The sequence below is a fragment of the Muntiacus reevesi genome, chromosome 2 (genome assembly GCF_963930625.1).
Source record: "Muntiacus reevesi chromosome 2, mMunRee1.1, whole genome shotgun sequence".
Lineage (NCBI taxonomy): Eukaryota > Metazoa > Chordata > Mammalia > Artiodactyla > Cervidae > Muntiacus > Muntiacus reevesi.
The window spans coordinates 171193634-171217243 of record NC_089250.1 but is presented as its reverse complement, the minus strand read 5'-3'; positions in this window follow the sequence as shown (position 1 = coordinate 171217243).

Here is a 23610-nt window from a genome sequence, read left to right as displayed (position 1 = left end):
AAGATTAAAAAAAAAACAAAACTGTTCACAGGCCATATCACTTAACATTTGTAAAATATGAACTTGAAAGGTTTAATTTGTACCATTTATGAGTAATATTCAAATTGATATCATTTTAGAATATTGCCTGACTTTTTTGTACAAAGTAATTGCTCCATTTATAAAATAGAATCAATTAACAGTGATTATATGATTTAAAGATATAAAATTATTTTTGCATGTGAAAATAAATCTGAATTGTAACATTTGCTTTTGGAATAAAATGGATTGCAATGCTGACTCTCTGACTAGCCGAGGGCAGCCACTGGCCCCACGTGGTCACTTAGCAATGGCCACTCCACCCACGGGGACTCTGAGAGCCTCTGTGGCTCCGAGGCTCCAGGAGCATCTTGTCCTGAGTCACAGGGGGCGCGAGACGCAGGAGGGGAGGCCGGGGGCCAGTGGGCAGCGCAAGCCCTGGTGACTGGAGCCAGCCCACTGCACGGCCCCAGGTTCGGAAGTGGGCAGCGTCGCCAACACGGAGGAGGTGATCCGGTGCAGAAGGCAGGGATTCCGGGGCTGGGGAGGCAGACGGCCGGCCCGTCAGAGCCCGTGGGGGGGCAGTGAAGAGTCTGAGGGAGCTCTGACTTGGGCGGGGTGGGGTGGACGGACTCAGCCCACTTGGGCTGCTGTGACAAAACGCTGCGGGCTGGGCAGATTAAACATACCGTGGATTTACTTCTCGCAGACCCGGGAGCAGGAGAGTCCAAGATCGAAGGCCTCAGCGTGGTCAGCCGAGGGCCCTCTGCCTGGCTCGAGGCTGGCGCCTTCTCACTGGGTCCTGGGGGGTGGACGGGGTGAGGGAGTGCTCCAGAGCCTCGTTTAGCAGGACCCTGATCCTGGGGATGGCAGCGCCATGCTCAGGATCTCAGCACCTCCTCAAGGCCCACCTACTCACCATCCCTTCTGAGGGTTAGGATCCCAATGTGATTTTGGGAGGGGCATGAGCCTTCAGACCACAGCAGGGGGGTTGACAACTGTGACTGCAGGAGCAGGCAGGCATCACCCAGACAGACAGACAGCCAGCCAGGCGGCAGCCGGGGGCAGGTCTGGGCTCAGCGGGGCTGGCTTAGGCTCAGGTTGGGGTTCAGAGGTTAAGGCATCGGGGGAACCCGTGTGGTAAGTCCTGCAGCTGTGGGCTAGCTTATCCAGACAGAGGACCAGGCCCAAGGAAGGACAGGCCCCCACTTCTCCGGTCGTACTAATCCCACCACCCCCACTCGTCCCAGGAGAAGGGTGGGCTCCTGAACCTCACCCTGCCCCAGAAGAGGGGGGGCTCGGGATGCTGCACCCCACAGGACTCCTCACACTGATTGCTCAGTCCTGCCCCCCGCCCCCGGCACAGACACGGGACCCCCGCGAGGAGAGCAGACCCAGATTCAGGCCGGTGGAGACAGGGGCTTTCCTCCCTGCAGGGGAGACCACACATAGGCGCCTCCTCAGGCTCTTGCTGCCATGCTTACCAAGCAACAGCTGAGAAGGATCCAGAAACCAGGGCATGTGGTGGGTGGAAACCATGGGGGGCTGGGGCGCGGTCTGGAGAAAAGCAGGGCGCGGAGGAGAACGGGGCAGGGCTTGTCCTCAGTGGCTGTGGACGCAGCGCCGCAGGGTGGGAGGTCGGGCGGGAGGCCGGGGTCTCTAGGCGGGGGCAGGCTCCTCCAGGCCCTGCAGGATGTCTGGGGGCTTCTGAGTATTTCATCACCTCAGGCCTCTTCATTTCCCCCTGACGCCTCTGCTGGCCTCCCCCACCTCACCGGGCTCCTGGTGAGCCTCCTGCCGTGATGAGGCGGGGCCCGGCCCTAAGTGCCGCCCTGGAACGCGATGGATGAAATTCATCAACGAAAACCAGCACACAGGGGCTCACCGACTCCTGGTTCTGATCCACCCTAAACAAGGGTGAGCCCAGGAGGCGGTTCAGTCCCTGCGGGGCCTGCGGGGTCCTCGGATGCCTGACCTCTGCGGGGTGTGGGGAGGCGGCTTTCATCCTGCAGGTCCCCAGGGCCTGGGAGACGCAGATCTCTGCCTCTGACCCTGAGCATGCCAGGGGCCCTCACCCCTCCCAAGCCTGGCTCAGCTCTGTCCCCTTTCTCAGGCCCCCTCTGGGGGTTGCAGGTGCGGACCCTGTCAGAATTTTTACAACAGATTAAAGCAGACACTTAGAATTAAAATTTATCCACTTTTCCCTTCACATGAGCTTATTTGATCTCAGTAACAAGCTTCTAATATATTACCAGTGTTATCCTCATTTTATCAAAAAGAGTTCATTCTCAACTGTACAAAACTGCTGTAGATATTAACAGTATCATCCTGGTCAGAGATCAAAGCACCTGTTCTGACCAAAGCAAACACTTCCTAGAAGCCCGTCCACTCTCAGCTTGTCTCACTGACTCAGACGCGACATCCACTCTATTTTCACAGACTCCGTCTCTCTTTCTCCCAAGTCAAGACTCCTTGACTGTTCCCATTTCCAAGTCACTTGTACTGACAGCTTGATATATGAAGACAGAAATACTATTTCAAGGGGAAAACTAATTTTGAAAACAAGAAAAGATGATTAACCCTTGGTTGAGTACCAAAGAGGTTTACTTGCCTTAGAACGATGTCAACTGAGGGTTTGACATACTTCAGGACCCAAGAAGCCAGAGAAGAGCAACTCTCATTATAGGAATAAGAAAACCAAGTCCTTTACAGAGGCGCTAGTAATGGTCCTCGAGAGATGACTATGCTGTCAAATCTTTCTCTTTCTTTATTTACTGCCAAACATTCTAAGAAAGCAAAGCCTTTGCCTTTGAAGTTTGGAAACTCTCAGAGTGTGAAACCTGCTCCATTTTTAACTGTTACTTGTTTTATCACTTTTGGCTGTGCTGGGTCTTCGCTGCTGCACACGGGCTTTCTCTAGTTGTGGCGAGCAGGCTTCTCACTGCAGCGGCTTCTCTTGTTGCGGAGTACCGGCTCTAGGGCACGTGGCCTCAGTAACTGCGACGCGTGGGCTCAGCAGCTGAGGCTCCCGGGCTCTAGAGCACAGGCTCGGTAGTTGTGGCCCTTGGGTTTAATTAGGGTCTTCCCTTGTGGCTCAGTTGGTAAAGAATCAGCCTGCAATGCAAGAGAGGCCAGTTTGGTTCCTGGGTGGGGAAAATCCCCTGGAGAAGGGATAGGCTGCCCACTCCAACATTCTGGGGCTTCCCTTGTGGCTCAGCTGGTAAAGAATCCGCCTGCAACGTGGGAGACCTGGGTTTGATCCCTGGGTTGGGGAGATCCCCTGGAGAAGGGAAAAGGCTACCTACCCACTCCACTATTCTGGCCTGGAGAATTCCATGGACTGTATAGCCATGGGGTTGCAAAGAGTTGGACACGACTGAGAGGCTTTCCCCTTTACTTTCACTGGTGGCTCAAACGGTAAAGAATCTGCCCGTAATGTAGGAGGCCTGGATTCTAACTCTGGGTCAGGAAGGTCTGCTGGAGAAGGAAATGGCAACCCACTCCAGTATTCTTGTCTGGAGAATCCCATGGACAGAGGGGCCTGGTGGGCTGCAGTCCACGGGGTCACAAAGAGTTGGACACAACTGAGCAACTGACACTTCTACTTTGGGCTTAATTGCTCCATGGCATGTAGGATCTTTCCAGACCAGGAACCGAGCTAACGTCCCCTAGATTGGCGGACAGACTTTTTACCACCGAGCCACCAGAGAAACCTACTGAAGCTGACCCCACTTTCTGCAACACTAGTAAGCTATGACAAGTGAAAGCAGGGTCCAGTCTGGATATACGTCGGTGGGAAAGCAGCTCTTCACACCGGCTTTGTCAAACAGCTTAGGGACTGGTGTGTGTGCTCAAAATACCTTGCAACCCTTACTGTTTCTTAGAAAAGGAAGCCCAACTGTATGTTTAAGGCCCAGGCCCTTAGAGGCGCTGAGAGTGTGCTTGGACTGGCGTGAGCTCCCTGGGCAAGAGCCCGCTGTGTGCAGGACCCCGGCTCCCCCAGGGACGCGGGCAGCCCCGGTCCCACCGGAGACCCGACAGGCAGGCCCCCTGCGAGGTCTCCGCCGAGGCTCTCCACCCACGGCTTAAAGACAGCGGGACCCGTCTCGTCTGGGGTCTCTCCGTCTGCCCGGCCATCCTTCCTGAAGCTCTCCCCCTGCATCCCACTCCCCCAGGCACTCAGCCCACAGCCCCCCAGTGCCTGAGTGCTGTCCTTTCTTGGTTATGCTGGAAATTTCCACGGCAGGCTGGACACAGACTGAGTAATCAATAGTTTCTTCTTCTTCCCGAACAGCAAAGTCCCCCCAGCACTTGGAGTGACCCCAGCTCCCCGTCCACTGCTGGGCTCCTCGCCATCCATGCTGCTTCACCACCGGAAAGCCAGTGTCTGTTATTTTTACACAGTCTGCTTGTATTTAGTCTTCACCCCATTCGGCTGTCTCGCTGCCCCTCAGATCTTCCTCCTGAGAGCCCTGTCGTTCCCCACAAGTGCCTCTCTTAGAGTTCCCTCGAGCAGGGTCTGAAGGCAGTCAATTTGCCTGGGTTTACGCCACGAGTGGTAAAGAACCCGCCTCCAATGCAGGAGACATAAGATCCGTGGGTTCGATCCCTGGTTGGGAAGACCCCCTGGAGGAGGGCATGCCAGCCCACTCCAGTATTCTTGCCTGGAGAATCCCATGGACAGAGGAGCCTGGCGGGCTACAGTCTGTAGAATTGCAGAGTTGGACAAGACTGAAGCAACTTAGTATGCACGCAGTCACATTTTCCTGAAAACACTTTTTATTTCAATGTGGTTCTTCAAAACCTTGAATGAGCTGGCCTACAATTTTTAAATGTGCCTTAGACTGTATTCTAGGCACCCTGGGTTTAGAAATTGCCTTTGTTTCCTGGTTTGAAATTTAGTGTCTTTTAAACTATATTTACCTTAGAAGAAAATTATGATAGTAAATATATTATTTCTTAAAATACTGCCTTGCATAGTAGGGTTCTCTGACTATAAACTTTATTCAGAATATGTAGCTCTTCCCTTTAGCTTTACTTTTATTTAGTTATTTTTATGATATTATAAGTCTCTGCAAATCCATGGTCAAAACAAAAGTTAGGATCAAAAAAAGAAAAGGAAACCATGTCTAACCTGGGGTGGATCATCCCCTCCCTCGCCTCCTTCCACCCAAAGTAAATTTCCTCAATGTCAAACCTATCATTCCTTTGTTTTCCAATTTCTATATTTTTCTTTAAATTGCATGCTTTATTTTCATTATTCTTAACTTTATAGAGATGCATTTTCTTGCCTGTAACCTTCGGGGTTTAATTGTTCTCTTAATGTTACACTGCTAAGATTAAGCCATATTGGGTTGCGTTGTTGTGTTTATTCACTTCAATGCTAGAAAATACTTTGCTGAGTGCCTGCACCAGTTTTTGCTCATCCATTTACACTGATTGGCAGTTGGCTTATTTCCAGGGCTTTGCTGTTGTCAGCGGCGCTGCTGAGAACATACTAATGTGTGTCTCCAGGTGTCCACAGGCAAGAATTCCCCCCTTGGGTATTCATCTAGGAATGAAGCGTCTGTGGAGGAGGACTTGAGGAGAGAATATCAACTGTGTCCCAAAGTCATTACACTAATTAACACCCCCACCCCCGGCAATGGACAGAAGTCCTGTGAGGCCTGCTCTCCACATCGGCACTGGTTTCCCGGTGATGAGCACCATCTCAGGTGTTCATCAGCCAGGGAGCCCTTCTCATAGAGAAGGCAGGCAGGGATCCTTTCCCAAAGGGACCGGACTCTCTCTCCCTCTCTCTGGAGGCAACACAGCTTGATGACATCTCATGCACCAAAAGATACCACACACAATGCAAACAGAAGACTTTCAACTGGTCTGAGTGATGCACAGAATGAATATTTGCACGGAATTTTGTGCTAATCCCTGGGTCAGGGTCTAGCCTTCAAACAGAAACAGAACACCCGTGGCGCATCCTGGTCCAGTTCTGATTCTCCCCCTGTGTCTTAAGCACTAAAGTTGTCTCCAGGACCTAATGAGAGCCCACGGGAATGAGCTGCACGACCCGGAGCTGGTGTGGCCGAGGTGCAGGTTCTGGCGCCATCGCTCTGAGGGCATCAAAGCCTCAGCGGCCCCTTGTGAGTGTCCCAGCACCCCGACCCCAGTGACCGGACGGGGAGAACAAGGTGCTTTCCAGGCCGTAACGCCCACCCCCAACACAGCACTTCTTCGCTGGAACCGAATGGCTTGCAGGGTTTGTTTAATTGGCGAGATTTACAAAGCACCTTGTAAACACGGGTTTGGATCAACAGACCGGGGACCAGGCCAGGTGATGCTGCTGCTGCCCCTGGTCCTCACCCCCGCCCAGGGCATGGGGGGGAGGGAAGCTCCTGGGAGGCAGGGCTCCCAGGAAAGGTGCTTTGCTTCAAGCACGCACCACCTCCGGATTCCTTGAGTGCAGACCTCAGCGGCTCCAAGCCCTCCAGGGGGGCTCGGCTCTTCTGCTCTGGAGCAGAAATCTGATTTCTTTCCACACGGCTGGCAGCACAAAACAGACTCAAACGGCCATAAATATCGGATTAATTCTGCTCTCTTCATTTATCACAAAACTTTTGATTTAGACGTGTTCCTGGGTTTCATTCCCAGCTTATAAAAACCATCCATATTTTAGCACCTCAAGGTCAATGTGCAGGTAATTTAACTTCCTAACTAAATAACATATCGATTAATGCAAAGGAAACAATCTTTCTCTGAACAGGTTCTTATTTCATCGGTATGGATGACCCATCCTCTTAGACTGGCAGAGAATGGGGCTGGCAGGAGGAGTGGGGGGAAGAATATTAACAAGTGGGTCTTTCACCACCGAGCTTCCAGAGGAGGGAAGGGCACACAGAATCCCATCAGCAAGCCTTGGAAACTCCTGCCGCACCCAGGGGCTTTCTTGGACTAGAGGGCTGGGGTCTTCTTGTCATAAAACCAGAGCCCCGTTGTCACACAGACAGAAAACTGTTCTAAGAAATGAGGTGCTGGCTCTGAGAAAACTCTGTTAAGTGACTTGTGGGGTGACATCAACTGAAACTCACTCCCTCATCGTTTCTGCAGCCAGACAAGCAGAGCCAGGGATGGTGATTTGCATGTTGACATGTGGCTTCTCCCCGTTCCCATGGAGATCTCTCCCCATCTCCCCATCCCCACGGGGACCTCTCCCCATCCCCACGGGGACCTCTCCCCATCCCCACGGGGACCTCCCCCATCCCCACGGGGACCTCTCCCCATCCCCACGGGGACCTCCCCCATCCCCACGAGGATCTCCCCCCATCCCCCCATCTCCACAGGGACCTCTCCCCATCCCCATGAGGACCTCTCCCCATCCCCCCATCTCCACAGGGACCACTCCCCATCCCCATGAGGACCTCTCCCCCATCCCCACATGGATCTCCCCCCATCCCCCCATCTCCACAGGGTCCTCTCCCCATCCCCATGAGGACCTCTCCCCATCCCTCCATCTCCACAGGGACCACTCCCCATCCCAACGGGGACCACCCCATCCCCACATGGATCTCCCCCCATCCCCCCATCTCCACAGGGACCTCTCCCATCCCCATGAGGACCTCTCCCCATCCCCACGTGGACCTCCCCCCATCCCCACGAGGACCTCCCCCATCCCCACGGGGACCTCCCCCCATCCCCACGGGGACCTCTCCCCATCCCCACGGGGACCACCCCCATCCCCCCATCTCCACAGGGACCTCTCCCCATCCCCCCATCTCCACAGGGACCTCTCCCCATCCCCATGTGGACCTCCCACCATCCCCAAGGGGACCTCCCCCCATCCCCACGGGGACCTCCCCCCATCCCCACAGGGATCTCTCCCCATCCCCAGCGGCACTCCGGGCCAGGACAGACTGGCCGCTCTAGGAGGAGAGTCTGTGCCCTCCCTGTCACCGTGCCACAGCACCGCTCAGCCAGGGTGAGGTTGAGAAGGTGCAGGCTGGACTCTCGAGAAAATCTGCGGTCCCCTATGCTGCCATCTACCCTGACTGTGAGACCAGATTACACTTTTGGACAAAGCCAGGATGCAAACGACTCTGGTGTGGCCGGGCCAGCCCCAGGGCTGTCGAAGGCTGTCATGAGGCATAAGAGGAGCCATCGACATAGATCTCTCTGCCTCAGATAGCTCAACAGGTAGAATCGTACTTCCGCCAGATGCTGCACCAGAATCCAGTCCCTGCCTGTGTCTGCCTCGTCATCAGTGAAAGCAAGAATGCTGGTCTTCCTTTCTTCTGGCTGAGCCAGTGCAGGAGGAGCTCGCACCCTGAATCCTGAGTAGCGGCCTCTGCGGGCATGGGAGCCCCCAGGACCACACGGACCAGAGCCCTCCTCCCAGGATCACAGGCTCTCTCCCCACAGCGCGGGGCCCCCAGATCCCACCAGGACGTCCTGTGAGCTGGAGGCTTCTGGCCACTCTGTGCTCAGAGCCACAGCAGAGGAAGGAAGAGCCAGCCCCACTCCCAGCCCCCCACAGCGTCTGCACGCAGGTCTGAGTCCCCAGGGCAAAAGCCTGGGCGTGATGGTGAGGAGTCAAGCAGAGGGGCTGCAACAGACCGCAGGGAATCAGCAGCTTCAAAGGCTCCTTCAGTTCAGCATTTCAGGCTCAGGAAGCTGGTCCTCTGCAGGGAGGCTCGCCATGCGATGGTTCTTTAGGGGTGGTGAGTGTCTGAAAAGAGGAGCCCTCGACCGTATGTGGAATCCAGGAGGTGGCGTCTCCCCTGAAGACAAAGGAACAGCAGCTCACGACTCCCGCTGATGGGCCCGGAGCCTCCGAGGACCAGGGGTCAAGGTGTCCATCCGGATGCCCTGTGCTGGAGGTGGGGAAACAGGGTTCATCTCTGCCCGAACTTCTGATCACCGGGGAAACCTTAATAATGCCAAACCGCAGACACTGCACCCCAAACCATTTACGTCGGAGACTTTGGGTTGGGTCCCAGGAGTCACTGTTTCATAAAATCCCCGGGTGACGAGAAACATAAGTCAGGAGCTGAGTCTGCATGTTCGGCGGTCAGCCAGCAAGGAGGACAGGCCACCCGAGTCGTGGCAAGAATAAGGGACCTCAAGAAGCGGGTATTCTGGAAAGGCTGTAAGGAAATCAGAATGGAGGTTTCTTAGAAAATTAAAAATAGAGATACCACATCCTCCAGTAATCCCACCTGTGGGTTATGCATCCTGAGGAAGCATAATCAGCGTCTGGGAGAGACGCCGCCTGCCCAGGGTCCCCACAGCCCCGCTCACAGGCCAGGTCAGGGGCAGCCTGAGTGCCCGCCAGCGGGTGACGCACAAGGACACCGCGGTACTCACACTCATGGAGCAGTCCTCAGCCCCGGGAAGGAAGGACGCCTGCCATCTCAACAGCACCATGGACCTAGGGGATGCTACGCTAGGTGACATCGGCCAGACAAGAAGAGACGAACACGGTGTGATCCACGCAGAGTCCAAAAAATAAGTTGACCTCATGCAAGCAGAAAAGAAGGGTGGTCACCTGAAGTGGGGGCAGGGGGAGGGATACAAAACCAGCAGGTGTCCTGGGACTGAGGGAGGCGGAAGCGAAGCCAGACCTGTCGCAGCCTGCGAGGGAGTCGAGACAGCAAGTTCCTTTGATGATGAGCCCCAGAGCCTGGGCAGCCCTCAGCTCAGCCTCCTGGTGGTCCTTGGAGGGCGGGTGACTTCCTGTCAGGGCGAGGTGGTGAGCCAAGATGGGCAGAGCAAGCAGAGCCTCGGCGTCTAGTGTCCCTGAGCCTGGAGCCCGAGGTCCAGGGACTGGTGAGCTGCTTCGGCCAGATGGAGCGGGACCTGGGTCCCCCGGGAGTCCGCACTCTGCCCAGCGGTCCAGACAGGAGCCGGCTGTCAGAGTCCGCCTCGGACACCCCCATCTGGACATGACACGCTCGCGGAAGGTGAGACAAGCCTAGAGGGGGAGATTCTGGGTCTCTGCGCCTTGCACCTTGGCTCCCGGAGGGCACCTCACCGTATCGCCTCCCAGGCCCGGACAGTGGGGGCAAGGCAGAGAGGCCTCAGTGGACACCCTTCCAGAGCCCTCGCTGCCCACACGGACCTGCGCCTCTGCCAGGAGAAGATGGCCAGCGCTGGCTTGCCTTCGATTCTTTAAACAGGAATGCCGGGGTGTTCCTCGCAGGGGCTCTGCAGCGAGCCTGATTCTGCTGATGGCTCTGTGTGCCCGGAGCAGGTCGGGGCAGGGAGGTTGCGGGGCTCACCTGGGACGTTTCCCGGGTCTGGTCTCGACCTCTGCTCCTTGTCCCCAGAATACAGTGATGGCTTGTCGGTCTTTAATTCTGCAGAGATGCCTCTCCTTTTCTCATAAGCTGGCAGGGTGATCTCCGCACCCTGCTCTGTGATGAGAAGGTGAGAACGGCAGGGGTCCACCTGTCTGTGTTGTCAGAGTAACAAGCAGGAAGGTGTCCTCACCCACGGAGGGCCCAGTACCAAACGCTGCTGCTGCTCCTCACACACGAGGCGGGGTTAACTCTCACCCGCTAACATCTCTGTCTGCCCCCCTGTCTCCATCTGTTGAAATGGAAGAAAGCCCCTCGTTCTGCTCAAGCTCTTCCCTCCATCCAAGTCTGAATCCCATCCCCAAGACCCCCTGCAGAGCCGGCCCCAACACTTACACCTTCTCCTCCTCTGTCACTGGACCTTCTCCTTTCATCTCCTCCTCCTTGCTGTTGGGTTGTTAAGTCATGTCCAACTCCCTGTGACCCCCTGGACTGCAGCACTCCAGGCTCCTCGGTCCTTCACCATCTCCTGGGGCTTGCGCAAACTCATGTCCATTGAGTCCGTGATATAGTTGGCTACTATCTCATCCTCTGCTGCCCCCTTCTCCTCCTGCCTTCAATCTTTCCTGGCATCAGGGTCTTTTGCAATGAGTTGGCTCTTCACATCAAAGGGCCGAAGTATTGGAGCTTTAGCATCAGTCCTTCCAATGAATACTGAGGGTTGATTTCCTTTAGGATGAACTGGTTGGATCTCTTTGCAGTCCAACAGACTCTCAAGAGTCTTTTCCAACAGCATAGTTTGAAAGCATCAATTCTTTGGCTCTCAGCCTTCTTTATGGTCCAACTCTCACATTTGTACGTGACTCCTGGAAACACCATAGCTTTGACTATGTCAGCATCAGTTTATAAATGAATATTTTTCACAACTTTGAAATGACAAACACATTAAGTACATAAACAAGCTAGGGAAAATGTCTCTCTCCACCATCCACTTCTTGATGCCGCCTGAGGGGTTTTCTCGTGGCCGTCAGGGTGAAATCCTGCCTCCGCAGCCAGGCGTGGACCTGCCCAGATGGGCATCTTACCCAGCTCTAATGCCAGAGAGCTGCCCCTCTAGCCCCCGCTGGCCATGAAGGGAAGTCACCTTTGTTCAGAGCTCTCTGCTCTCAGGGAGACAACCATGCAGTCATTCACATCATGGGGTCACCCCGTGGTTCAGAAAGAAGAACCTGGAACACAGCGGGCAATCGGCTGGCTTGTCAGGTACTATACATCAAGGACACCAGTACCAAAATAATTGATCAAATGGTCCCTGACGCTGCTTGATTGGAAACCCCAGGGAACTGTACAGAAATCTGAGCAGCAGTCTTTTCAAACTCAATAATCATACTCTGATTTTAGTACTTCATAATTTAATCACAGAATGATTTTTTTGGTAAGCTGACAAGTGGAGGTAAATGATTAAGGCCATTGTCACCATCATGCTGAGTTTCTGGCTTTTGCCTAGACCTGAAATACAGCCTTTTAAACATTCTTCCTCAAGAATCCAGAATTGGTGTTACTTAACCAGATCATTAGCAAGATTCCTTTAGAGGTTAATGACGGTAGCTTAGCAAACTAACCTGCTCACAGATAATAATAGTAAATTTTGGACGAAAACTATTTTTAAAGATTGTAGCTTTGGGCAGGCACTGAGGGAGACCCAAAGCAAAGGAACCTGGAGGGAAGCTGTGCTGAACGTTGAGCCGCAGTGGGTGAGTTTTGCCAGTGTCAGCTGCAAATTGGCGCTTGCCGAGGGCATTTGCCATCCGCCTCTATGGGGACTGAACCCTGTGCTGTCGCGGCTGTTGACCTTCAGCACGTCCTGAAGGGAGCTCAGGAGGAGAACGAGGCGCTTTGTGCTCCAGGAAAACCAACGGAATAGGCCTTTTGATAGACATTGTAAGGAACTGATCTCACGATCCTAATCCTTGTATCTCCTCCTATCTAGAAAAGCGCTAAATCCCCCTTCATGCTGACATCAACTCCTCCTGACTAGCAGAAAACCTCTTGTAAGATAGGTGCTTCATTGCACTGAACTCCCCCTTCACCAGAACCTTATATACTGACCTCCCCCCACTGCATCTTTAGAGGGGTTTCTCAGCTATCTGAGCTGCAGTCTCCTGGGCTGCAGCCTTCATTTTGCCCCAAGTGAAACTTAAATCACAGCTTTCACGTTCTGCGTCTTTTTAGTAGACCCCAATTTATAGGTTTTTGACTGGGGAGGCCAACTACTGTTTGTGCCAGTGACACTTGACCACAAACGGAATGCACGGGACAGTCATCAAATTAGTGAGGACACCGGGCAGAGAGGGTCCCTGCAGACCGTGCACGAGATCTGGCAGCTCCCTGGCTTGTTGTTGCTGTTTAGTTGCTCAGTTGTGTCTAACTCTTTGCAACTCCGTGGATTGTAGGACGCCAGGCTCCTCTGTCCTTCACTGTCTCCTGGAGTTTGCTCAAACTCATGTCCATTGAGTCGGTGATGCCATCCAACCATCTCATCCTCTGTCATCCCCTTCTCCTCCTGCCCTCAGTCTTTCCCAGCATCAGGGTCTTTTCCAATGAGTCAGCTCTTCACATTAGGTGGCCAAAGTGTTACAACTTCAGCTTCAGCATCAATCTTTCCAATGAATATTCAGGGTTGATTTCATTTAGGATGGACTGGTTGGATCTTCTTGCAGTCCAAGGGACTCTCAGGAGTCTTCTCCAACACCACAGTTCAAAAGCATCAATTTTTCGGTGCTCAGCTTTCTTTATAGTCCAACTCTCACATCCACACATGACTACTGGAAAAACCATAGCTTTGACTATATGGACCTTTGTTGGCAAAGTGATGTCTCTGCTTTTTAATATGTTGTCTAGGTTTGTCATAGCTTTTCTTCCAAGGAGCAAACACCTTTTAATTTCATGGCTGAAGTCGTCTTCCACGTGGAGGGGCAGGGTCCATGGAAGGGCAGGTAGAGATGAAGGATTGAAAATTGAAATAGCTGAATTGAGATTTTAGCTGTTTCTTCCTACAGAGGAAACAGATGATTCCAAGTAGTTAATTGCCTTCTAAGACAGAAGTCAGTCTTTAGAGTAACATAGGAATAGCCAGGGTCTACATGACGTATCACTCGTAATGCCCACTGCCCAATAATAATAATAAGTATAAAGAGTGAAATGTGACCTGAACTAAGAGTGAAAAGAAGTCCAGTAGTAACTGACACGGAGACGTCCCTAGTGTTGCGATTGGCAACGACTCTGAGGAGCTCAGGAATCAGCACACACTGTCAGAACAGAGATTCTCAGCCATACGGAGACAGTTAAAAAAAGAACTAAGTGGAAAATTGACAGCTCAAAAAGTACAAATGTTAAGTGAAAAACTCACTAGGAAGTGATAACACAAGATTTGAGAAAAAGAAAAAAAAGCAGATAGAGCTTTTGCTCTATCTTGAAGATAGAAAGACCAGTCAATTGGTCCAACAGAAAGGACCAACCTGAAGAATAAAATGAAGGAAAGTCGTGCATAGAAATATCAAGCACATTAACACATATTGTTACTCTCATGCAAAATAGAACAAAAAATGCTCCTAAAGGTCAAATAACTTTTCATGATGAAAAGAACAATATATTTGCTAAGACCTCACAATTATAAATGTGTGTGCCTAATTCTAGAGCTTCAGAGCATATGAAGCAAAAAGTGAGAGCGCTAAAGAGAGAAGCAGGCACATGGTAACATGTCATCAGCTGAAAACAAATGTGAGAGCAGCTTCAGGGGCTGAAGTACAGAGCACATCGTCTACCACAGTGATGGATGCAGGCACTCCATCAAGATCCATCTAGTTCTTCTCATACTGCTCACCAGAAACACACAGTTAATTTTTTTTCAGTACATTACATTTACTCATAAAAACATTCTAGAAATGTACAACTTTTCCTTTTTAATAAAATTCAACAAAGCTTAAAACCCCCAACAGAATACCTGACATTTATGGTCAAAATCAAATTAGCAGAATATTATTTACAAAACTGTATCTTTAAAAAATATTTATAAAAGTTGCATGCATTTTTGTAGCATTGAAATGAAAGGATGGCTGAACAGGGGAGAATTTTCCTTCTTTCCTGAAAAGAAAATGCGTTCAGAGGCAGCCGTGCCGACTGAATACAGGCGTCTCCAGTGTCAGTACCAGAGCCTGTCTTGTGCATCTAAGAACCTGACTCGTGTGATGGGCTTCTTACAGCACGTATTTTCAACTGGATGCAAAATCTATCGTGAGCGTCTAAATGTGCTGCCTCTGAGGCCCCCTGGGCCTGGGTCGGGACGTGGTTCCAGTAGAGTTCGTCCCCAGGGAACTGGGCCAGGACGGTCCAGGCTCCCACGGTCACTCCCCGGGCCGTGGAAGATTCCCACCCGCAAACCGTGCATCCTCCCCACGCCTAGGTCTCTACGCTCCACGTTTAATATTCCAGGCTTATTGTCTTTCCTTGCGGCTTAGTTCTGAGCCTTATAACCTGAATGGCATTATCTGATTATTCAGTATAATAACATGCTCTACATTGTGATATGAGGTGATACAGAAGAATGGGAATTTCTGATTAGAATGGGAAAATCGTCTAATTTCTAGTGTTTTGTTCTCATTTTTAAAATTTAACAAACGGAGCAGTGATTTTGTTATTACTGAAACCCTCAGAGTATAAATTATTGACTTGACTCATTTATTTATTCATTCATTCCTTCGGATGATGTCACTGGCCTTGCAATGTTGGGCAGAATGCTGAAAATTTAGCTTTGGGGAGTGGATTCCTCACATGCAAGGTCCACTAGAGGCACCTTCTCGAAGACCAGGTCTCTGGGACCCTCAGAGGAGCCCCCCACTTCCCACGGCCCCACCCCACGCACACTTTACTCTGCTGGCCGATGGGCTCACCGTAGCCTCGGCAAGATTGAAGTTCCCGTCTCTACGTGGTCCACAGTCTCTCTCCAACCCCACCCTCTGGCTCTGCTCCCTGTGGGCTCAGACCCCCAGCCGCCCTCCCCCGTGCCCTGCCCGCCCCCAGCCTTCTCTGGAGGCCAGAGCCTGTGGGTACCGGAGCGGACTGAACAGTGTCCCCCCAAAGACATATCTTCATCCAACCCCACTTGTGAACGCAGCTTTATTTGGAACTGGGATTTTTGCAGGTGTAATTCAATTAAGGCCCTGGATTCAGAGTGGACCTCAAATCCAAGCTGGCTTCTGGGATGGGGAGGTGTGGACGGGAGTGGTGTGCTAAGGTGGGGGGGTGGAGGTGCAGATTGGGGGACATGTCTGCAGCCCCGGGGGGCACCAAGGTGGTAGTGCTGCCAGAAGAGACCGGAGGGGCGACGTGACGAGTCCCCTCGGAGCCTCCAGAATAGCCGGCCTGCTGGCGCCTTGCTTTCAGACTTCTGGTCTCCAGGACGCTGAGAGGAGGGGTTTGGATGTTTTCAGCCCCAGGGTGTTGTGCTTTGTCGTGGATTCCGGGAGACGGACGCGGGGGCCACCCCTGTCCTGCGGACCAGGGCTCCGATCTCTGGTCAGCACCCACCCTCCACCATGGGGCCCCCCACGGGCCCACCCTCCCCCCGCCCCCTCTCCACTCCTAATCCCCTGCTTAGTTCTCTGTCAAATGAACTCTCAGGGCCTCAAGCCAACAGGGAGCAAAGGGCCAGATGGTCCCCTGGGTCTCCGTCCTGCCCAGGGGCTGCCGCTCAGCCTGGCCGCCCTGCTGGGGAGCAGGACGCAGGGCCTGGCGTGGCCGAGACCCGCGGCCTCTTCCCAGGGCTTCTGCAGACAGCTTGATGGGAGACCGCCCGGCGCAGAGTCAGGAGGAGGGCGGTGTGGGCCGCATCTGGTGATGGCAGCCTAGGCGTCCGGGCCCCGGGTTCTAGCCCCGCTGCTGAGAAGGTGCAGGACCTTGGTCTCGCTGGGCTCGGGGGAAGGGGTGGGGCTCCGCCAGCTCTAAACTGAGTGTCCCGGCCCTTCCTCCACACCCCAGGGCGCCCTGGGGTTCAGAGCTGTGTGAAGCCCTTCCACAGTCACTCAAACGACCAGAAAGAGTTGACACAGCCCGAGCTGTCTTCCAGCCCTGTGCTCCCATGTAAAGGGCTGTGCCTCAGGGTTGGGGGCAGAGGGGAGCCGGGAGTGGGGCGACACGGGTGCTGCGTGACCCTGTGACCTGGAAGAGTCCACTGGGGAGGCAAGTACCACTCTGTGGGTGCCCCCTGGCACTGCACTGACAGAAGCATCGTTCCTAAGACCAGGCCCAGCCCTGAGGGGCGCCAAGACCAGAGACAGCCCACCCCAGGCCCCCCTCCTGCAGGGGAGGTGACACTGGCCCCATGGGGCCTAACGAAGGGGTTCATGGCTGGTAGGGTGTGCCGGGTGGTGGTTTGGGGGGAGTGGTCAGTTGACGGCAGGCATTTCAGTGGGTCCCAAGAAGATGTCTGTGTTGTGGGCTGTGACCTGCTGTGCCCGATTCCATCTCCAGCAGTGACGGGAATGTTGGGGGTGGGAGTCATGTTTCTAGAATAAAGTTGGACCCATTTTAGTTTCCATCTGGGTGAGGCATCCACTTTGATGAAGCAGAGTGAGTGACCCTGATGCACCCATGACTATTTTAACCTCCAACATCACCAGCTTTCTGGAGATGCTTTGAATGGGTTCAGTAGTTCCCTACAGTTACCTCCAACGTGGTTCCTTCCAAGCCCAAGGAAGACTCAAAGCCTCTGCCCTTGAGGACATGAAGCGTGTCCTTGAGCTTGCTTTGACCACGGTGGTGGGAGGACAAGTGACCCCTGTCACTCTGGGTGGAAAGGTCCAGAGTCCAGGGCCAATGCATCCTGTCCCCTTATTCCTCCTGAATAACCTGGAAACGAGCTCTCACCTCTTGAAGCCTGAGTCTCTAAGAAAGACAACCGGGCAGAAGCCTCGTCTGGTCATCACAGTCACGTGCGGAGTGGGAATGCAGAGGCCCTCTCCCGCCGGTGGGGTCTCCCAGGGGCTGGCGGTGGCAGGGGCAGCAGGTGATGTTGGTCCTGGAGTTGCTGCCTGCAGAGTGGCATGGACAGGACCTGCTGCCCAGGCTGGCCAAGCTGGTGCAGAGCATCAGATTAATTTCTGATGAGCTGGAACAGTCTTTAAATTTAAGTGACAGCCTTGATTAATCACATTTAGAAGGAATAAAATGTATTTTCTAGTACTAACAAATTGGAACAAGAAACACCTTCTGGAGTTTTGTGACGCACACACAGCTCCCTGTCCAACTTCTGCAAACGAGTTTCTAACTCAGTTGTGCTTAATAGGAAAGACCCTCCCTGACCCTGGCGAATAATTTGGTGAATGCCCCCAATTTACAAAGCCATTAAATCCAGGAATAGAGTGGACACAATTATAAAGCTGTTGACTTGGATCATTTGAACAAACATCAATCTTTGAAATCCTCAGCTGGACCATTGCAGGATCACGTCTCAGAGACGGGCAGATCCAGGGTGGGGGCTGGGAAGATGCTTTTATTTGTTTGTTTTTTGCTTTTTTTTTTGACCAATGAAAATACTAAATTCAGGACAGCTCAGGCTTACTGTTTAAGCACAAAGTGCCCTCCTCCCCAAGAGCCATTAATTTTGTTAAAAAGAAAGATAATACAGGGACTTCTCTGGTGGTCCAGTGGTTAAGAATCCTCTTGCCACTGCAGGGGACGCAGGTTCGACCCCTGATCCCACCTGCAGTGGGGTAACTAAGTCTGCACACCACAACTGCTGAGCTCACACGCAGCAATGAAGAGCCTGTGTGCACAGCGAGGACCCAGCACAGCCATAACTAAACAAATAAAATGAATATAGTCATCATCTACAAAGGAAAGATAATGTGGGATCAAAGGAAGGGGTTACATGCGCTGCCTGTTGCCACCTCCATGGGTCTGCTGACGGCTGAGGGGAATCTGTGATGGCTGCTCCTCGGGTTACCTCCCCCGACCCTCCTATGGGTCTCACGGTCACACGTGGACACACGGCCCGGTTAACTCATCAACCAAGACGAGCAGATGGGCCCCTGTGAGCTGGACTCTCTCCAGCACCCCTGCTGGCAGACGTGTGTGTGTGTGTGTGTGTGTGTGTGTGTGTGTGTGTGAGAGATGTTTCCCATATTGTTGGTCTCTCCAAGCATCAGTAAAAGCCAGTGCTTATTACGTGCACAGCAGTGTATATATACTGGGTTGCAAAGTTTGTTCAAGTTTTTCCATTAATATTATGGAAAAACCCAAATGAAATTTTTGGCCAACCCAAAAGCTATACATGCTGCCTTGGCAAGCCTCAGAGGTATTGTGGGTTTGCTTCCGGTAAAGTTAATGTCACAGTAAATCAAATCATACACAAACATTTTTTGGTTTCCCAGTGTGTATAAAAGTGTTTTTTTGCCCCATATTGCAGCTTATTAAGTGTGCAATAACATTATGTCTAAAATGTCCATACCTTAGTTAAATCTACTTTATTGCTAAAAAACGCTAACCATCATCCAAGCTTTCCACATCTGAGTGGCAGTAGTACCTCAAAGATCACTGACCACAGATCTCCATAACACATGTGATAATAATGAAAAGCTGGAAGAAACACGAGAATGACCAAGACGTGACACAGACAGGAAGTGAGCAAAGTTGGGAAAATAGTGTTGACACTCGGAACACGGGGCTGTCTCAATCTTTCCTTTTGTTAAAAAAACAAACAAAACACAGTTATCTTAAGTGCAATAAAGCAAGGTATGCCTGCATAGACGTGTGTGTACATACAGCACGTATCCACACTCCACGTGTCCATAGTGGTGCATGAAAGCATACAAAACACACAATTATACGATTCGCTGTTGTTTGGTCACTAAGTCATATCTGACTCTTTGCAACCCCATGGGCTGCGGCACACCAGGCTTCCTGGTCCTTCACTATCTCCTGGAGTTTGCTCAAACTCATGTCGATTGAGTTGGTACAAAAGTTCATCTAAACATACATCGAGGGAAAGGATATTTTGCTGAAAAGTGCTTGACCCAGTTCTAACTTGCACAGCTGGATCCATCCCACAGGGGCAATCCCCTGCCTCCCACCCAGGCCTCCCCACCCGCCTGCGTGCAGTCCTCCCCGCTCAAGGCATGCTGGGCAACAGGAGCCTGGAGAAGGGAAGCATTCAGTGTTTATGGCCCTGCTGCCATTTCCGCATGTACTTGAAAGTCCTGAAATTTAGCCTCTTCTCTGTAGATCTCAAGAGAATCACCCTTTTATCCAGTCTCAGATCTTTTGGGACCAAGCTTGCGGGTCCACCAGGCAGCTCTGATAGGCACCAGGACACACCCTTTGCCTTTTACAGCTGAAACTGACCTGGCAACAGCGGCTCCTGCAGCTCCCGGTTCTCTTCTGTGTCTAGAGACAGAGATATTCCCCATCTGGGTAAACCTCCGAAAGAAAGATCTGCTATCTGCTTCCCTGATAGCTCAGTTGGTAAAGAATCTGCCTGCAGTGCAGGAGACCCTGGTTCGATTCCTGGGTCAGGAAGATCCACTGGAGAAGGGATAGGCTACCCACTCCAGTATTCTTGGGCTTCCTTTGTGGCTCAGCTGGAAAAGAATCCTCCTTCAATGCAGGAGACTTGGGTTGAATCCCTGGGTTGGGAAGATCCCCTGGAGAAAGGAAAGGGTACCCACTCTAGTATTTTGGCCTGGATCATTCCATGGGCTGTAGAGTCCATGGGGTCACAAAGAGTCGGACATGACTGAGTGACTTCACTTTCGCTTGAGTGGACAGCCTTAGTCAAGGGCTGCGTCTAAACACCTGCTCTCCAAGCATCCCTGCCACTTCTGGTGTGGGTTACTCCCAGTGTATTGAGATTTTTTATTCTCCTTAAAGAGTTTTTGAATTTTTTTTTCCTGCTGATTTCCCCCGTTCACCGAAAGGAAGTGACTCTGGAAGCTTATCACATTTGGCAAAGCCTTTAAAGCTGACCATTGCTTAATGTCAACAGGCCTGAGTGAGCGAGCAGACCTCCTGGGTACCATGCTGGCCGAGCAGGATAACGAGCTGGCCTCGCTCCGTGTAGTTCAGAAAGGTGGAGCTGCTTTGCCAGCCTGTTTATAAACCAGTGAAACGGCATAAAGCTGTCACCCAGAAACAGGTGGTCGGCTGGAATTTGTTGTTTGAATGTGTCCAGAATTAATTGGCTTTTGTATCTGTTGGCACCAGGTCCTAACTAGATGCCGAAAGACACAACATTGAAAAATGACTCCCTACCATGCCTTCTGAATACAGAAGGCAAATATTTGCATGTTCACTGGCTAATGCGGCTCATAATCTTCTGTTAAGCCCCACATCCCAATCCTATCGGAAAGTTCAGAAAACACTCTCTCAGTTACACGGTGAGCGGATTGCTCTGCTCTCCATGTTTCACGGATGGAACTTTTGTGACAGTCAGCAGCTGGTTTACAAATGCTTTTAATTAAACCTGAGAGAGGCTGGGAAGCAGGCCTTTGGAGGCACAGCTTGCCTTTTTAAAGGGCGTTCCCCCAGTGTCTGAGGGGCCAGCAGTGTTACTGGTGAGCTTTGTCCTGGGAGGAGAGCGGCGAGGGAAGGCGGGAGGGAGAGAGAAAATACAAGGGAGACTGGGGTTCTGGGCCCAGAAGGCCACCTCCGGAGGATCAGCAGGCCTGCTCTGGGCTCTGTGTCCTGCCCCAGCTCACTGGGGGCCCAGCGTCCCCCCGGAGACCACACGAGCACAGTCACTTGCTTTGGCATCTTGGCAGCCTGTGTATTTATCCAAATCCCCGACCTCATACAAATGACTCTCCGACATACGCGTCAGCCAGAGGGAGGTTGTTGACCAGCTTCTCTGCTGGTAAGCAGCTTGCTCTGGGTGTGGCTGGCCCAGGGCCCCACCCACGAGGGGGCATCTCCAGATGGAGGGGACCTGCAGAAGCGTCAGCAGGTGCGGGCCCCAAAGTGCATGATCTGGATCAGGACACTGAGCTCACTGCTCTTTGCGTGGCCAGGGCTGTGGACGAGGTGATCCCAATGCCGGCCCCGGAATCAATCCATCCTTCTCCCGGATGGAGCCTCGCCCGGGTGAGCCCTTCGTCCGCCAGACTCCTAATCCTTATAGGTTCAGCATTTTGTCAATTGTCCATTCTCCGCACGAATGCAGCGGTTAGTGGGTAGTTTAAACACCCCTTGCTTGTCTTCAGATGCAGCTCGTGGGCCCACAGAACTGTGCTCCCAGGTGGGCTGGATTTCAGCTCCGGCCTAAAGGGAGGGGGTACGAGGACCCTGCAGGGTGCCCGGCTTAGGTGGCAGAGGGGCGGCAGACCAGCACAAGCGGGGCTGAGAGGTGAGCTTCCCGAGGGCCGTCGGGGGCTCGTCCTGCCCTTGCCGGTTACTCGGCAGGCCCCCGGGGTGCTGGACAGCCCTCCCCTGCCCTGCTGGAGCTCGCTCATTAGCACACCGCCGGGGACACACGCAGACCTCGGCCTTGGATGAGGTGGGCTGAGCATCCCTCTCTTCCTCCAGTTGGCAGCATCCCCTGCCCCTTCGGCTCCCGGACGATCTGGGAAATGGCCAGGGGTCAGCGGAGCCAGCATGTCAGTGTCCTTGCTCCACAGTGGCCTTTGGGAGTGGACGTGAGCGGACGGACGTGGCCGTGCAGAGGGACTCAGAGACGGGGCAGCAAGGAGCGTCTCCAGGCCACACCAGCCTGGCCGCCTCAGGTTCTTTCACGTCCTGGGTACATTGGCTGCTTTTTTTCTGATTTCAAAAACAGTTTATGCATCTTATGTAAACATCAGTCTTAAAGAAATATACAGAAGACTATAGAAGATGAGGAACCCTCCCCCAAGGGTCAGTATTTTGATGCACATGCTGTCTCGTTCTGGCTACAGGCACGCAGGGGGCAAAGCCGGCCAGGGGGCTTTGCTGGCCCAGAAGTGGATGCATCTGGCTATTCATGTGGCTGGAGGAGGTTCAGGGAGCAGGCCCGCACCTCCCCGTGCCCGAGCGGGAGTGCAGACCCAGGCGGTGTCTGACGGGCCCACCCTGGCTCAGGAGCCCTGAGAGCCCCTGACACCCAGAGCCCAGGGTCTCTGCAGGAAGGGGCTGGAAGAACCCAGGGGCTGGACGGGAAAAGGAGCCAGGGCCCCAGGGAGGCCGGCTGCTCACGTGTCAGGGAAGAACGTGCTCTCTGCCCCCAGGAGCCTGTTTGGGAGACCAGCACCAACTTGCCAAACCCTGGCACGTGGCAAGTACCCAGAATGGTCCTGGCTCCAGGTGCCTGGGCTGAAGCCATTCTGGGGTCACTCAGCCCGCCCTGGGGCCTGGGGATGGGGATGTGAGGGCCCCCAAGAGCACAGAGAATGGAGAACAGAGGCACATCCCTGGGGGACAGGGCCCAGGAGGGAGAGTGTGCATTGCCATGGAGGTGGGTCTGGTGGGATCTCAACCGAGAGGCCCTGAGGGCCCCAACGAACGTGAGAAATGCATGTGGAAAGGGGTGTTTCTCTGCAGGTACATCGTCGCGAGGCCAGGTGCGTGATTTCAAAGTTCACTGGTGAGTTAGGGTGAAGGGTGGTGCCCACACCTGGGCTCAAGGCCTGCAGCGGCTGGGTCTCTGCCTCGCAGCAGACTGGAGGCGGTGTCCGTGGTGCCTGTGCTGGGTTATGCCTTCAGCCCCAATGGAGATCCGTGCCCCTTGCGGGTCACCTTAAGGGAGCCCTGAGGAGCCCTTCATTTCCATAGCAACTGGAGGACTTCAGAGTAGAAGGCAGGAAAGCTGCAAAGATGTGCAGGAGGCACAAAAGAGCAGCAATCACCCCCGCTCACGGCGGTCACTCCTGCTCATAGCGGTCACTCCTGCTCACGGCGGTCACTCCTGCTCATGGCGGTCACCCCCGCTCACGGCGGTCACTCCTGTTCACTGCAGTCACCCCTGCTCACGGCGGTCACCCCCGCTCAGCCCGGATGCGCCCAGCTGGGTGTTGGCCGCCTGGCCGCATAGTGGCCCCGGCTCAGGCCCCGGAAGGCGCCCGGGTGTCAGGAACCTGCCGTGACCCGCAGTCGGGTTTCCGACCTGCGTCTCAGAAGACCCAGAGGGAGGCGCCGAGGACCTCTCTACTGCGCAGCTGCTTGGAAAGGAGGGCTCAGCGGTGCCACCACCCTGACCCTGAGTCCACGGAGCGGGAGAGAAGGGCAGGAAGTGATGGGGCTCGTTTCCGGGTGAAATGGAGGAGGCGGTGAAGACCAGAGACAC